At 36.5% G+C, this 13,255-nt stretch overlaps 1 protein-coding gene across 2 annotated transcripts in view; it reads left to right on the top strand.

Moving 5' to 3' along the window:
* LRWD1 (leucine rich repeats and WD repeat domain containing 1) overlaps positions 1-13,255 on the top strand; it is a 36,796-nt gene that overhangs the window by 2,393 nt on the left and 21,148 nt on the right. Inside the window, exon 2 of one of the 2 annotated variants that reach the window (XM_032215132.1) lies at positions 10,166-10,240. The exons of the other annotated variant lie outside the window; for it this stretch is intronic. The gene's annotated coding sequence lies outside the window, so the exon portion shown is untranslated. The remainder of the gene's footprint in view (positions 1-10,165; positions 10,241-13,255) is intronic. 2 annotated transcript variants of the gene reach the window in all.

Genomic DNA, 13,255 nt, shown 5'->3' on the forward strand with positions numbered 1-13,255 from the left:
ACTTGGAAGGAATTTGGACAGAGTTGGGATGATATCTATTTATAGAGATTAGAAACAAATTAATGATCCTGAGCATTGTTTGAGACAAGTATTTTTCTGCTTGGGTTATATTTCTCTGTGGCCTGGTTTCAGTTTCAATTCCAGTCACAGGTATAGCTTCAGGTGTTGATCTGGGTCCAGATTGCCTGTATATCACTATTACGATTTAAGTTTCTTTAACAAAATGTGGAAATCATTGATGTGTAAATAGAATATTACATCCCTCACCATGTTGTATTTTTACTTACTTTAATTTAAACAATGGATATTAATTGTAAAAATAATAGGTTGAAAAGCAAAATGCAACATTGTTTCCTTTTGTTACAAATCATTTTCCAAAATTGTTGGCTTTATAGCATTGCCACCAAATATGAAGAAAAAAACGATCTAATCTGATATTGCATTTCCAGCCATTTTTACAAAATGGATTCTCTATTTTGGCACTCAACACTGTGTAATATACCACCAACAGGACATCTTATGCCATTTCTCTCTATGTGTAATACTGATGGTATATTATCTATTTTCCTTTGTTATCCCCATGTTTGCATATTTTTAATGTTTGGATTCTGCATTCATTGAACTACATAATCTTTGACTTGTTCATTTTCTGAATCATATCATCAGCAATTTATAAGTAAGATCCAATATATTATCTAAATTTTGTGTTGTAAGCTTTTTAATTCAGGAAAATCTCTAAGTATCCTACCTAGAGCTGCCTATATTCATTTTCAGATTAAAATTAAAAAATCTTACTCTCATTAATATTGACATTCTAAACTGTAAATAATTGAAATACCTCTTTTTATTAACAATAGTCTAAGTTACCTAAACAGTAGAGTGTTAATAATTTTCAATCAATATTGTACAAATGTCACTGTATAGAAACAATATATTAAGATTTACAAGAACATACAAAAATTAAAAGATGATAGGAAAAACTAGCTAATGGCTAATTGTTGCTTTCAGATACCTGCATATACATAAATGTATATGAGTGTTTATATTCCTCGATTTGCTACCATACATTCAGCAACCATTTTAAATTGCAACGGTACTGAACAAAGAGACTTATTACCTGTGCCCAAAGTTACAGCTATTGCAGCACCTCCAGTGGTCATGGGTGCTTGGTAGTCTACCTGTATTTATGACTGCAAGGGCACTGCAGTTACCCACCACCACCTATCCTCCCATCTCAGCCACCCACTTGGCCCACCTGTGCATGTGAAGCTGCTATGGTTAGAAGATTCCAGCCTGCTCCCTATCCTGCCAAGCCCAGAAGGCCTTGGTCTGCTCCATCCTACCAGATCCAGGAGATCTCAGCCCCTGGCCTGACAAAGCCCAAGTGGTCTTATCCCACTCCCTGGCACAAAGCACCCCACTTCAGCATTTTTCTCTTCTACTGCCAGGCACGCTCAGCCTATGCAGGGTGTAGTTTTCTTACCAAAGCTACCTTGCACCATTCTTCAAGCATGATCTGGAGAAGGAGACTTTCAAAGCATAAAAACAACAGAATCCACTTAAGAGTACAGAAAAAAAGAAAGAAAAATGTCACCCTTTATTAAAAGACATTTTCTTTTGATCCTTCCTAACTTCTAGTCATGTCATCTGCCTAAAAAAGGAAATGAGAGAGAGAAAAAAACAAAAGCAAATCAGAACAATAACATTAAAAAGAAATCATCTATCCATCGTCTCTTGTCCACTTTAATACTTCAATTGCTATCCTTTTTTTGACTCCCATATTCCTCTCTTGGATCTTTGTCTCTGTCTGCGTCTATTTTTTGGCTGTTCGATGTAGGTATTTCTCCCATCTCTACCCTCTTTCAGGGCCTAGTTTCCAAAATTTCTGCCCAGACCTCTGTCTCCCTTTCAAAAGTATCTTCCTGTATCTCCAATTCTCTTTTCAACTCTCTTAATATATTTTCCCCCTGGTTTAATTTATCAGTCACTGTTATTTTCATTGTTATCTCCTCCTTGTCTTCTTTTATTCTCTGAATCTTCACCTCAGTTTTTTCCTCCATGTCTACTGTTGACTCCTCCCTTTCCTGGGCGTCTTGGTCTTTACTCAACATCCCTCATATAGTATTTTCCATTTTTTCCGTAATCTCCTTAATGATGTCCTTTGTGTTTTGAAAAAGTAACACCATCTCCTTCAAGGTTTCACTCATTTCTTCCTTATAAAGCATCTTATTTTATTTTAAAAAGTTCAACTTTTGTCCAGCAGCCCAATAACTATTTATTCAATCCTTAAATTGCCCTTCAAGGGGTGCATTAATCACAGTTCTTTTTATCCCATAGGTAAACAATCAATTCCATTTAATAGCCCCAGAGGTTATCAGAAGCCTCTTTGAATTTTACATCTTTTATTTCATTTTCATTTTCCTTTATACAATCCCTTAAATACTGTGCAGTTAAAAAAAAGCAATAAACACAGCTCATAACACTTCTGTCCTTCATACACCCTTTCTTCTACCCCTCCAACTTTCATTTCTCCCCTCCAACAATCCCCTCTTCTACTTCCCCTCCCCCTCAACCATTCCTTTCTCCCCTTCCCGCCATCTCACCCTCCTTACATTCCCTTCTCACTCCCTCTTAATTCCTCCCTCTTCTTTCCCTCTACTCCTCACTTCGGTGTATTTTTACTATTCATTGGTCTATTCGTTTTGTAATTTACACTAAAATTATAAGAAAAAAAAAATTAAAGGAAAGGAAAAAAGAAAGAAAGAAAGAAAAAGCAACAGTATCCAAGTGCATTCATTGTTTTAAAAATTGAATCTATATTTCCACCCTCCCCCCCATGAACCCCCCTCCCAGACCCCCTTCCGACTTCCCAGATCCCATTCCCGACATCGTTCCTTATCAAGCAAAGTCTGGAGTATATTGAAACCAAATAGATTAGAAGCTAAATAATAATAATAATAATAATAATAATAATAATAATAATGAATAATGTATGAATTATGGAAACAACAATATCCAGATTCAAATGTTAGTGAACAACGACTAGCAGATCAAAGGCGATTTATTATACGGAATAAAGTGTTTAGTGAAGTTGAACATGAGGAAATTCAGGCAAATTGCAAAACCCAAAAAACAATATCACAAGCGGAAATAACTGATATTCAAGACACAACTAAAGACATTATAGTAGAACTCCCAGAAGAAGCTCTCGGGGAGGAAATAACATCACCACCACTAGAACCAGTTATCACTGAACCAACTGATGAACTAACTCAAAAACAAAAAGAATTGAAGGATAAGATCATGGAGCATTTTCTGCTTAATGAGGAAAGGCAACGTTTACCATCACTAAAAACTGTGCCTAAGAAAATTTTGGCCCCTATCATGAAAATGGTTAATGCAGTGTTTTCAACAATTGAATCGGGATCCATCTTGGAAACAAACCAGTTAATGTACAGCGCAGCTGTAATAGTCACTAATGAACTAGGCATTAAAATTAAAGTACCTAGTCACACAACAGAAAAAGCATCAAAGCCAAAGTGGAAAATCCGTCTAGAACAAAAAATCAAAAAATTAAGGGCAGATGCTAGTAACTTAAAGAACATGCATGAGCAACGGCTTAAAAACAACAAAATCATAGATCGGCTAATCAGAAGATATAGATTGGATACAAGAAACATCAATGAAGCTGTAGAGATTGTAAAACAGCAGATAACAGCAACAGCTAGAAAAATTGAAAGATATGAGGCACGAATCATCCAATATAAACAAAATCAGCAATTTCGATCAGACCAACGGCGTTTTTATCAAAGTCTTAATGTGAATGGTGACACCAAAAGTGAAAAACCAGAAAGCAGGCCACAGTTGAATTCTGGAAAGAATTGTGGGAAAATGCAAAGGACTACAACAAGGAAGCAAAGTGGATACATGACTTTGAGAAAAGCATTGGCAACAAACAAATGCAAGTATTAGAAATAACAACTGAGATGATCAAAAATCGAGTTAAAAAGGTAAAGAATTGGACATCACCTGGAAAGGACCAATTACATGGTTTCTGGCTCAAATATCTGACCAGTTTACATGCAATATTGGCCAGGCAACTGAATGAAATTTTACAAAAGGGCCAAATTGATGAATGGTTGACAACTGGAAAAACATACTTGATTCAGAAAGATCCAACTAAAGGAACAACACCTGAAAACTATAGACCAATAACATGCTTACCAACAACCTTCAAATTACTCACAGGCATTATTGCAGATAACATGATGGATTATTTGGAAACAAACAACATCTTGCCAGTAGAGCAAAAAGGCAACAAAAGAAGGAGCAGGGGCACAAAAGATCAGCTTCTAATTGATAAAATGATACTAGAAAATTGTAAGAACAGAAAAACGAACTTGAATATGGTCTGGATTGATTACAAAAAGGCATTTGACTCACTGCCACATAGTTGGATCATAAAATGCTTAGAAACAACTGGCATTAGCAAAAATATTACATCCTTTACTGAAAAGGCAATGAAACAATGGAGAACTGAGTTGGCAGTAGGGAATGAGAGCTACGGAATGGTTAATATCAAGCGAGGAATTTTCCAGGGTGATTCACTTTCACCTCTTCTCTTCATCATCGCAATGATCCCACTATCAGTAATCTTAAAAAAAATGAAATTAGGCTACCAAACAGCCAAAAAAGCTGAAAAAATTTCGCATTTACTATATATGGATGATTTGAAACTCTATGGAAAGTCAGAAATAGAAATCCAATCATTGACAAATACAGTCCGAGTATTCAGCACCGATATTTCAATGCAGTTTGGCATGGAAAAATGCGCCACTGTATCCATAAAAAGGGGCAAAATCACTGCATCTGAGGGAATTGAAATGCCCAATGGCCAACTAATTAAATGCAAAGAAAATGAAGCCTACAAATACTTAGGCATTCTGCAGTTGGATAACATCAAGCATGGAGAAGTAAAAACTATTGTCAGGCGAGAGTACACCAACAGAGTTAGGAAAATTTTGAAATCTAAATTGAATGGTGGAAATACAATCAAGGCCATAAATACCTGGGCAATACCAGTTATAAGATACACAGCTGGCATAGTTAACTGGACACAAGCTGATTTGGACCTTTTGGACCGAAAAACCAGGAAACTAATGACAATGCACTACAGTTTACATCCACGTGGTGATACTGATAGACTATATCTGCCCCGAAAATCAGGTGGCAGAGGATTATTACAAGTGAAGCAAACAGTTGAAGAAGAAAAACATGCACTGGCTGATTATTTAAAAGACACTCAAGAACATCTATTAATCGAAGTAAAGAACAAAAATCTACTGAAGGCCCAACAGACAAAACAAGAATACAGAAAAGATGTGATAAAATCAAGAATGGAGAGTTGGCAGAACAAAGCACTGCATGGTCAATTTCTGGAAAAAATAAAAGATAAAGTGGACAGTGAACAAACTTGGTTATGGTTAAAAACAGGTAAATTAAAGAAAGAAACAGAGTCACTAATCCTGGCTGCGCAAGAACAAGCTATCCGCACAAATGCCATTAAGGCCAAAATCGAAAAATCCTCTGATGATGCCAAATGCAGACTTTGCAAAGAAGCTGACGAAACTGTTGATCACATACTCAGCTGCTGTAAAAAAATCGCGCAGACTGATTATAAATTGCGGCACAATTCAGTAGCACAAATGATCCATTGGAATTTGTGCAAAAATTATAATATTAAAACAGCAACAAACTGGTGGGAACATCAGCCTGAAAAAGTCACCGAAAATCAGATGGTCAAGATCTTGTGGGATTTCCGTATACAAACCGACAAAATACTGGCGCATAATACACCAGACATCACACTGGTTGAGAAAAATAAGGTCACAATCATAGACATTGCAATACCAGGTGATAGCAGGGTCGCCGAGAAGGAACATGAAAAAATCGCAAGATACCAGGACTTAAAAATCGAAATTCAACGACTATGGCACAAACCAGCAGTGGTAATTCCAGTGGTAATTGGCACACTGGGTGCTATTCCAAAAGCACTGGAATTACATTTAAAACAGTTAAAAATTGACAAAATCACCATCAGTCAAATGCAAAAAGCCGCACTGCTTGGATCTGCACGCATATTACGAAAATACGTTACGACGTCCTAGGCCCCTGGGTGGGGCCCGACTAGTAACCAATGCCAAATCCGGCGAAACAACTGGCCGCTGTGATACAATTGTACAACAACAACAACAACAATAATAATAATAATAATAATGATCTGCACGCATATTACGAAAATACGTTACGACGTCCTAGGCCCCTGGGTGGGGCCCGACTAGTAACCAATGCCAAATCCGGCGAAACAACTGGCCGCTGTGATACAATTGTATAATAATAATAAAAATAATAATAAAAATAAAAATAAAAAAAAGAAAGGGGGAAAAGAGAAATCAATAAACTCTCTACCTTAAGCTCAGCTTCCCATCATTATTAACACTTAAGCAATGTGCATCATTCCTAGTCTCAATTAATTTATTACTTGCAGGATTTCAAACTATGTTGAAACCAAGTGAGTTAATCAAATAAAATTCTACTCTAGCTAGGGACCTTATCTCTTTATCTAAATATGTATCCATTTCCAAACCTTTAATATATCCCTTTTACCTCTTTCTCTATAAAGCAACTTAAACACCTCAAATATTTCTCTCGGTTTCTGTTCCAACTCCTCTCATCCTGCCTCTACCCGTGTCCATATATATATTTTATTATCATCCGTACACCTCCCCTATTTGCTCCACCTTCCTTCAAGCTCCCTGAGTATATTCTTCCAAACATTATGTTCAAATAAAAATTACTATAAAAGTCAACTTACTTTCTGGCTCAAAATAAGCTCTAATTAAACCTTCACTACCCTCCCATCTGCGCCACCCTTCCCAACTCGATTCAACCTAAACCATAATCCGAAAGCATCACAATCTCCGCCTTCCTCACCCTAGAGAATAAAACATAAGCAGTTTATGTAAAAGTTCCAAGTTGTCCATCAAGTCTTTTTTTTTTAAAGTCCCATACAATTTAATTTCCGAGGCGATCAGCATCATTTCTTACAGCCTTAATGTCTCTTGATCGGTATACCGCTATGCCATTTTCTACAAGACATAGTCACAGAGTGTTATTCAAGTTAAGATTAAGCAAATGTTTTGGAAGCACAACTAAATCCTTATTCTCCACTCTGCTGCCCTTCCGAAGGGGAAAAACGATAGCTCCCGCCTTGTAGTGGTGTGATTGGTTGTTTCTCTTGTACTTCTCCTTGTATTTGTCCAAGTCCGGGTAATTCAGGAAGTCCCGCCTTTAAAATCTTATGATAAAAGTCTCGGGCTTCACAAGCTGAGTTGAGGCGATGTTTCTGATCGTCGAGTGTGACTGTAATACCAAATGGCGCCTCCCATCTGTACTGTATCTGATTATCTCTAAGTTCTCTAAGTTCTTTAGTTAAAAAAGCATAGTCTCCTGACTTTTAACATCTGGGGTGGCACCTCTTTAAAAACAATCAAATCCTGTCCATCAATTCGCAGCCTGTTGTTGTAGAACTCTTGTAGTATCGCGTTTCTGGATTCTTTTGTAGCAAAATATATAACCACATCTCTCGGAAGCTGTCTCTGTTTTGCTGTCCACGAATTATGGCGGTAAATATTTTGGATCTGCCAATCAAAGTTGAGTCCCGGACCTCTCACTACACGACTGAAAGCCTCAAAAAAGGTCTGCTTCAAATTCTCCTGTTTGTTTTCACGCAATCCCCTAACTCTTATTGCAAACGCAGTCTTTTTATAATTTGTCATAACAAGTTGTCTCTCTGCCTTTTCAACTTCCTGTTGCAACTTTTCGATTTTAGATGTCAGATTAAAATTGTCTTGTTCCAAAAGTTCCAATTTATCCTCCATTCCTGCAATGTAATCTGTCATCACGGTTATAACTCCGATGGTATCCTTCCTTGTTTGGGCAATCTTGGCATCGTTTATCACATAGTTCCGAAATAAATTCCATTATTTCCTCTCTAAATTCTCTGAGAGTTTCAAAAAGAAATTCTTTCGTTAACAGATCTCCAGTAGGGGGCGCAGAAGGCAAAGACTGTGGCTTTATAGCGATTACTTGGGATGTATTGTTAAGAAAACGCTTAGAATTTTTTGACTTGGGAGCCATTATAAAAGAACAAAAGCGAACAAAGAAAGTCTCTGCACACCTTGATTTGCAATAAAATACTTTGAGTAAGCTTTGGCAATTAGTAAAGAGAAGTCTTCAGAAAAACAGGGCTGATTAAATATATCAACTGCGAAGGCTATAAAATCGCCATTTTGAAAAACAGTTAAACAAAGGAGTTTTTTGTAAGATTGAAGCTGGTATTTTAAATAATAATAAACAAAAAAGGTTTTCAGGAATGGTCACTGCCCGGACCGATTTTAAATAGCTTAGATTTGTTCTGGGGGGGGAGGACGACCTGCCTTGAGCTGGAAAAAAAAACAGCTGAGAAGATCTGGCTGGAGTAAAAAAAAAAGCTCAGCTTTGTGTTGAACCTCTTCTCCGTTCACAGCGAAAGACAAAAGGCTGTGAACTTCAAAGAGATTCTAACGACTGAGCTCCTCCCTGCCCCTTTCTGCCTAAAAGGGGAGATATCTATAGATCTTTTAGATATACAGACCAGAACTCTGAGGGGAGCTCCGTTGAGCCCCCGACGACGACAGCTCCTCCCCCGGAAGCTCCTGAGGTTATCAGAAGCCTCTTTATGGTTCAATCTTCTAGTATAACATTCAGGGGTCCCTTTCATTAGATAGCTTCCTATTCATTTTTGAAACTCCAGTAGTCATGGGGTAGTTGGGAATAATCCAATAGATATTTTCACAGTCCTTCATATAAGTATTCCTAGGCTTGTACCTTTCATCAGTAGATGGCACTCTCAACTTAAATTTCAATGTTGCCACTAGTCAATCATCAATTTTGGTTGTAAATCAATTATAAAAGCAGAATAAGTTTTATAAGTAAATGATTCCAGCATTTTAAAATGCCTTCCCAGTACCACATCTTACCAGTTTAAGAGTCCAATTTTTGTATATTTCAAGATTATTGTTTTTCTTCTTGAGTCTTTCCCTTCCAGTCTGCTATTTTCTCAGAATGCTTAGACACCATTTTAACAAATAGTTCTGAGCAAATAGTTCTAAATTATTCCTTGGGGTTGAGTTTAAGGCAAAAAAAAATCCTCTCCCCAGTTCCAGTTATTGTTCACCTACTTCGCTGCAGCACCAGTGTTAGTAGTTCCTCGGTTGTCCCAGCTTTGTGGCAGCCATCTTTTGGCTGCCTCTTCTCGCCATGGCTGAGAAGGAAAAAGAACCCTGGGTCAGACAGGAGAGCTGCGATTCTCCGTGACTGCACAGGGCACCTCTCTTGGCTTCACCGTCCCTACCACAAACAGGGAGAATTCAGCACAGGGAACACGGAGACCCGTTCCCTTTGTCTGATATCACCACAACGTCAACCGGAAGTCCCAAGAATTTCTTAGAAAGTCTTACATGATATTGTAGAAAATCCATCAGGTTCTACAGATTTCTTCAATTCAGTGTTTATATTTTTTATTTCCTTTTCAGTATTGTAACTGGTTTGTAAAGAGCTTCATTTTTTATTTTGTGATTTTATTAAACTGCCTTGTGTTTTCATACTGTTCTAATGTTAATATTTACTACATAATTTGGAATAATGTTTAAGAAGATGATTTATTTTTGTGACTATATCTGTTAAAAGATATCTGTTGCCATCCCAATTAATTATAAGAATTTTGTCTTGTTCCTTTCATAATTGATACCCAGCAATTTATCTAGTTTATTACCTTTTTCAAAATATTTTAGTTGGGCAAAGCTCAGCTTCTTATAAGTGTCATTCACTTCTATTAATATGTGTATAGATAGCTTTAATCTTTTGTTCTAAAATAAATCTTAGTTCTAGCTTCAGTTGATCAAGTTGTTGGTTTGGTTTGTATAGTTTTGTATTTGATGCTATTGAAATAGTTTCCTCATAAATGCTTTATTTGAATTCCATACTGTAAATAACCATCAGAAGTTGAATTGATTTAGACGTTCTTTAATCTTTATTGATCCTTCAGTTTAATATTCTCTTTTAGCAATAATAATAAACACTCCACCACTCGAAGAATCCTCTGTGTAAGCTTACAGTTATTGGATTATGATCAGCATAGGTAAGAGATCCAATTTCCATATCTATATGTTTGGTTGGGAATGAATTAGAACATGTCACTCTTTGAACAACTTCTAGGAATAGACGAATAATATGTATATTTCTTTCTGAAGGGTACTTGTGGCTCTCCGTCTTATTGTCTGAGAGGGACAATAATGATATATAATCTATAAGAATTTTGGACATTTTCCAGATATCTTTTTTTGTAATCCAGAATGTTCCAAAAACTAGAACATCTTTTTCTGCAATTTCAAAAAGTGATTGATTTTTTCCCCATAAAATTTCAGTTCTTATCATTTGGACCATAAATTGAGGCGATTGATGTTTTCCCTTGTTCAATCATTAATTGATTCTAGTTCAACATGTAGGACCTGGAATAAAATGACACAGACTCAAAGGACCAATTCTAGGAGGTTTTATTGATAATTTATAAATTAGCAATAGCTATTTGAGTTATATACCACTTTGCAGTGCTTTACAGTTCTCTCTAAGTAGTTTACAGAGTCAGCATATTTTCCCCAACAATCTGGATACTCATTTTACCAACCTCAAAAGGATGGAAGGCTGAGTCAACCTTGAGCCAGTGAGATTCGAATTGCAGGCAGTTGTAGTCAGCAGAATTAGCCTGCAGTACTGCATTCTGACCACTGCGCTACCATGGCTCAGTGTATCCTTTCAGATTGTAAATACAATTCTTCTACAGTATCTATGGATCCAAGGATATGGCACAATAACTTTTTTCCTAGAAGTGCCCATAAAGGTGCAGAGAGGGGTGAGGGTAGGATCTCCTTATTGGTTACCTGAGGAAAAGTCTTGTTGAAAACAAAAATACCACTACTTGTTTCATGGAGATGGAAGCCATTTTGTAAATCAGTGCTCCAGCAAATAACAACATCATGTTATTTCATAACAGCCCAGATTTAGTATTTTGGTCATCTTTCAGGTTCATGATAGATATAGGAATAACTGTTAACTTCATGAACCTGTCCTTGTTGAGATTACAACATCTGTATTCTTTTGAATAGTCCACATAGTCCACAAAACTGTCAACTAATGGGAGGTATGATGGTGTGAGGTTAAAACAAACTTTATAGAAAATCAATGTGAAATTGGAGAGGAGCAAGCAATTTGCCTGAACATTTTAAAAAATACAAATAATAATAGCATAAAAGAAAGCAACAAACTTAAGAGTAAAAGCAAGCTGAAAAAGTTCTCTTCACAATCTAATTCTAAAAACTCCAAACTTAAAATAGGTGAACTGCTATTGTACAAAGGCAGCAAACGAGTGTTATCAACAGCTAAAGAATATGTAGAGTCTGTCTAGTGTGGTTAAGGCATCAGTGGAGAAACCAGGAAACCATGAGTTCTAGGCCCACTTGAATCAGTACAAAGTCAACTGGGTGAACTTGGGTCAGTCAGGAACAAGGCAATGGCAACCCAATTTTGAAATCTTGCCAAGGAAACTGCAGGGACTTATCCAGGCAGTAGCCAGGAGTCAACAGTGACGTGAAGACACACACACACACACACACACACAACGTTCCAGTAGCAGAGACTATATGTAGCTCATGGTTGAACTGTAAATCCCTTGTTGATATAAAGATTCAAAAATGTGCTGATATATTGGTATAAAAAAGAATTAACAAACTTAATGGAGGGGACTACTTAGAACATTTAAAAAGGAGAATTTTAATTTTGCTATGGTAAATTCTTCCCAAAAGCCTTCATAAAATAGGAGATAGCCCCTAGGCTTATGCATAGTTTTTATCTGGTGTTCTGACATTGTCCAATAACAGTCTCAGTGATAATTTCAACTTGCATTCAACCAGTAAACTGCATATAACAAAATTTATGAATTTAAAATTATTGTGGAGAATAGCCCTGTAAGATTACAAGAAAAAACAAGTACTTTAGGGAATGGGGGATTTAACATTAAAGGATGCTGAGACAAGGAAAACAGCAGTAATATTAACTGAGAAATATTATTCTCTGCATCTTTCCCAAAACTTACATCCCAATGTAATGAAAGTTTACATCCCAAACCTTTGAATAAGTGTATAATTGTTGTGTAGGGTTGCTAAATAGTGTGATGTTACAGGTTGCTCAGAGTAAGGGCAGATGGCACAACAGATGATTAATAGTTTATTCTCTCATTCACTTCTGCAGTGCCAAGTCCATTCCAGTGACTTGAAAGAAATGTAATGACTGACCAGCTGCAATGGATTTAACAGAATTTATTATTTTTACATATTTTGTTAGAACTATGAACTTCTAATAGTCATCAAAACCATATAACAGGCCTTTTTTTTCCAAATTGGAGATACACACTATTAATCATGTAAGCATGCACCAAAGAGGCAGATGCCTGACCAAAAAGTAGCAGCTGTATTAGTATAAACAGGGAGTGCAGCTGCAACAGTCTATAGCAGAATTCAAATTGATAATAGATTCTTTCTAAAACTCATATTTGAGTTACTGTTGTTTGGGTATTAAGAAGAATATCAAAAAGGCATCAGTATGTATATTAATTATGGAAAGGTGTTTGATTGCCCTTAGCATTAAGTAAAGAGAGCTGCAGAATCATTTGAGTCCTGGGCTAGCCAATTCCATTTATACAAGAAAAGGGTTCAGAATTAAATTTCCCAATGTTGGGCCTGCTAATAAAGCTTATTTCAGAACAACAACTGTAGATTCAACTGTTTTAGTTCACAGGAAAGTTCGTTCACGAACAGTTAAAATCATACAGCAGTTTGGCAGGTTGACATAAGTGAGAATCCATAATGTACAGTAACCATACATATCAGAAAAGAGCAAACTTGTGAGGTTGTGATTAGAATCTGCAATAGCACCTGGTGCAAGATGGAGAAATACAACATTGGCCAGAGAAAATTCCATGGCCAAGATATTTTATTTTCTCTAAACAAAATTCCAATATAGATTCAGATTTAGAAGATTTTGCTAAATTTAGCAAAAAGATACACAAAGTCCTATTTGCAACTACTTGTGAAAGTGAAGC

The sequence above is a fragment of the Thamnophis elegans genome, chromosome 4 (genome assembly GCF_009769535.1).
Source record: "Thamnophis elegans isolate rThaEle1 chromosome 4, rThaEle1.pri, whole genome shotgun sequence".
Taxonomy (NCBI): domain Eukaryota; kingdom Metazoa; phylum Chordata; class Lepidosauria; order Squamata; family Colubridae; genus Thamnophis; species Thamnophis elegans.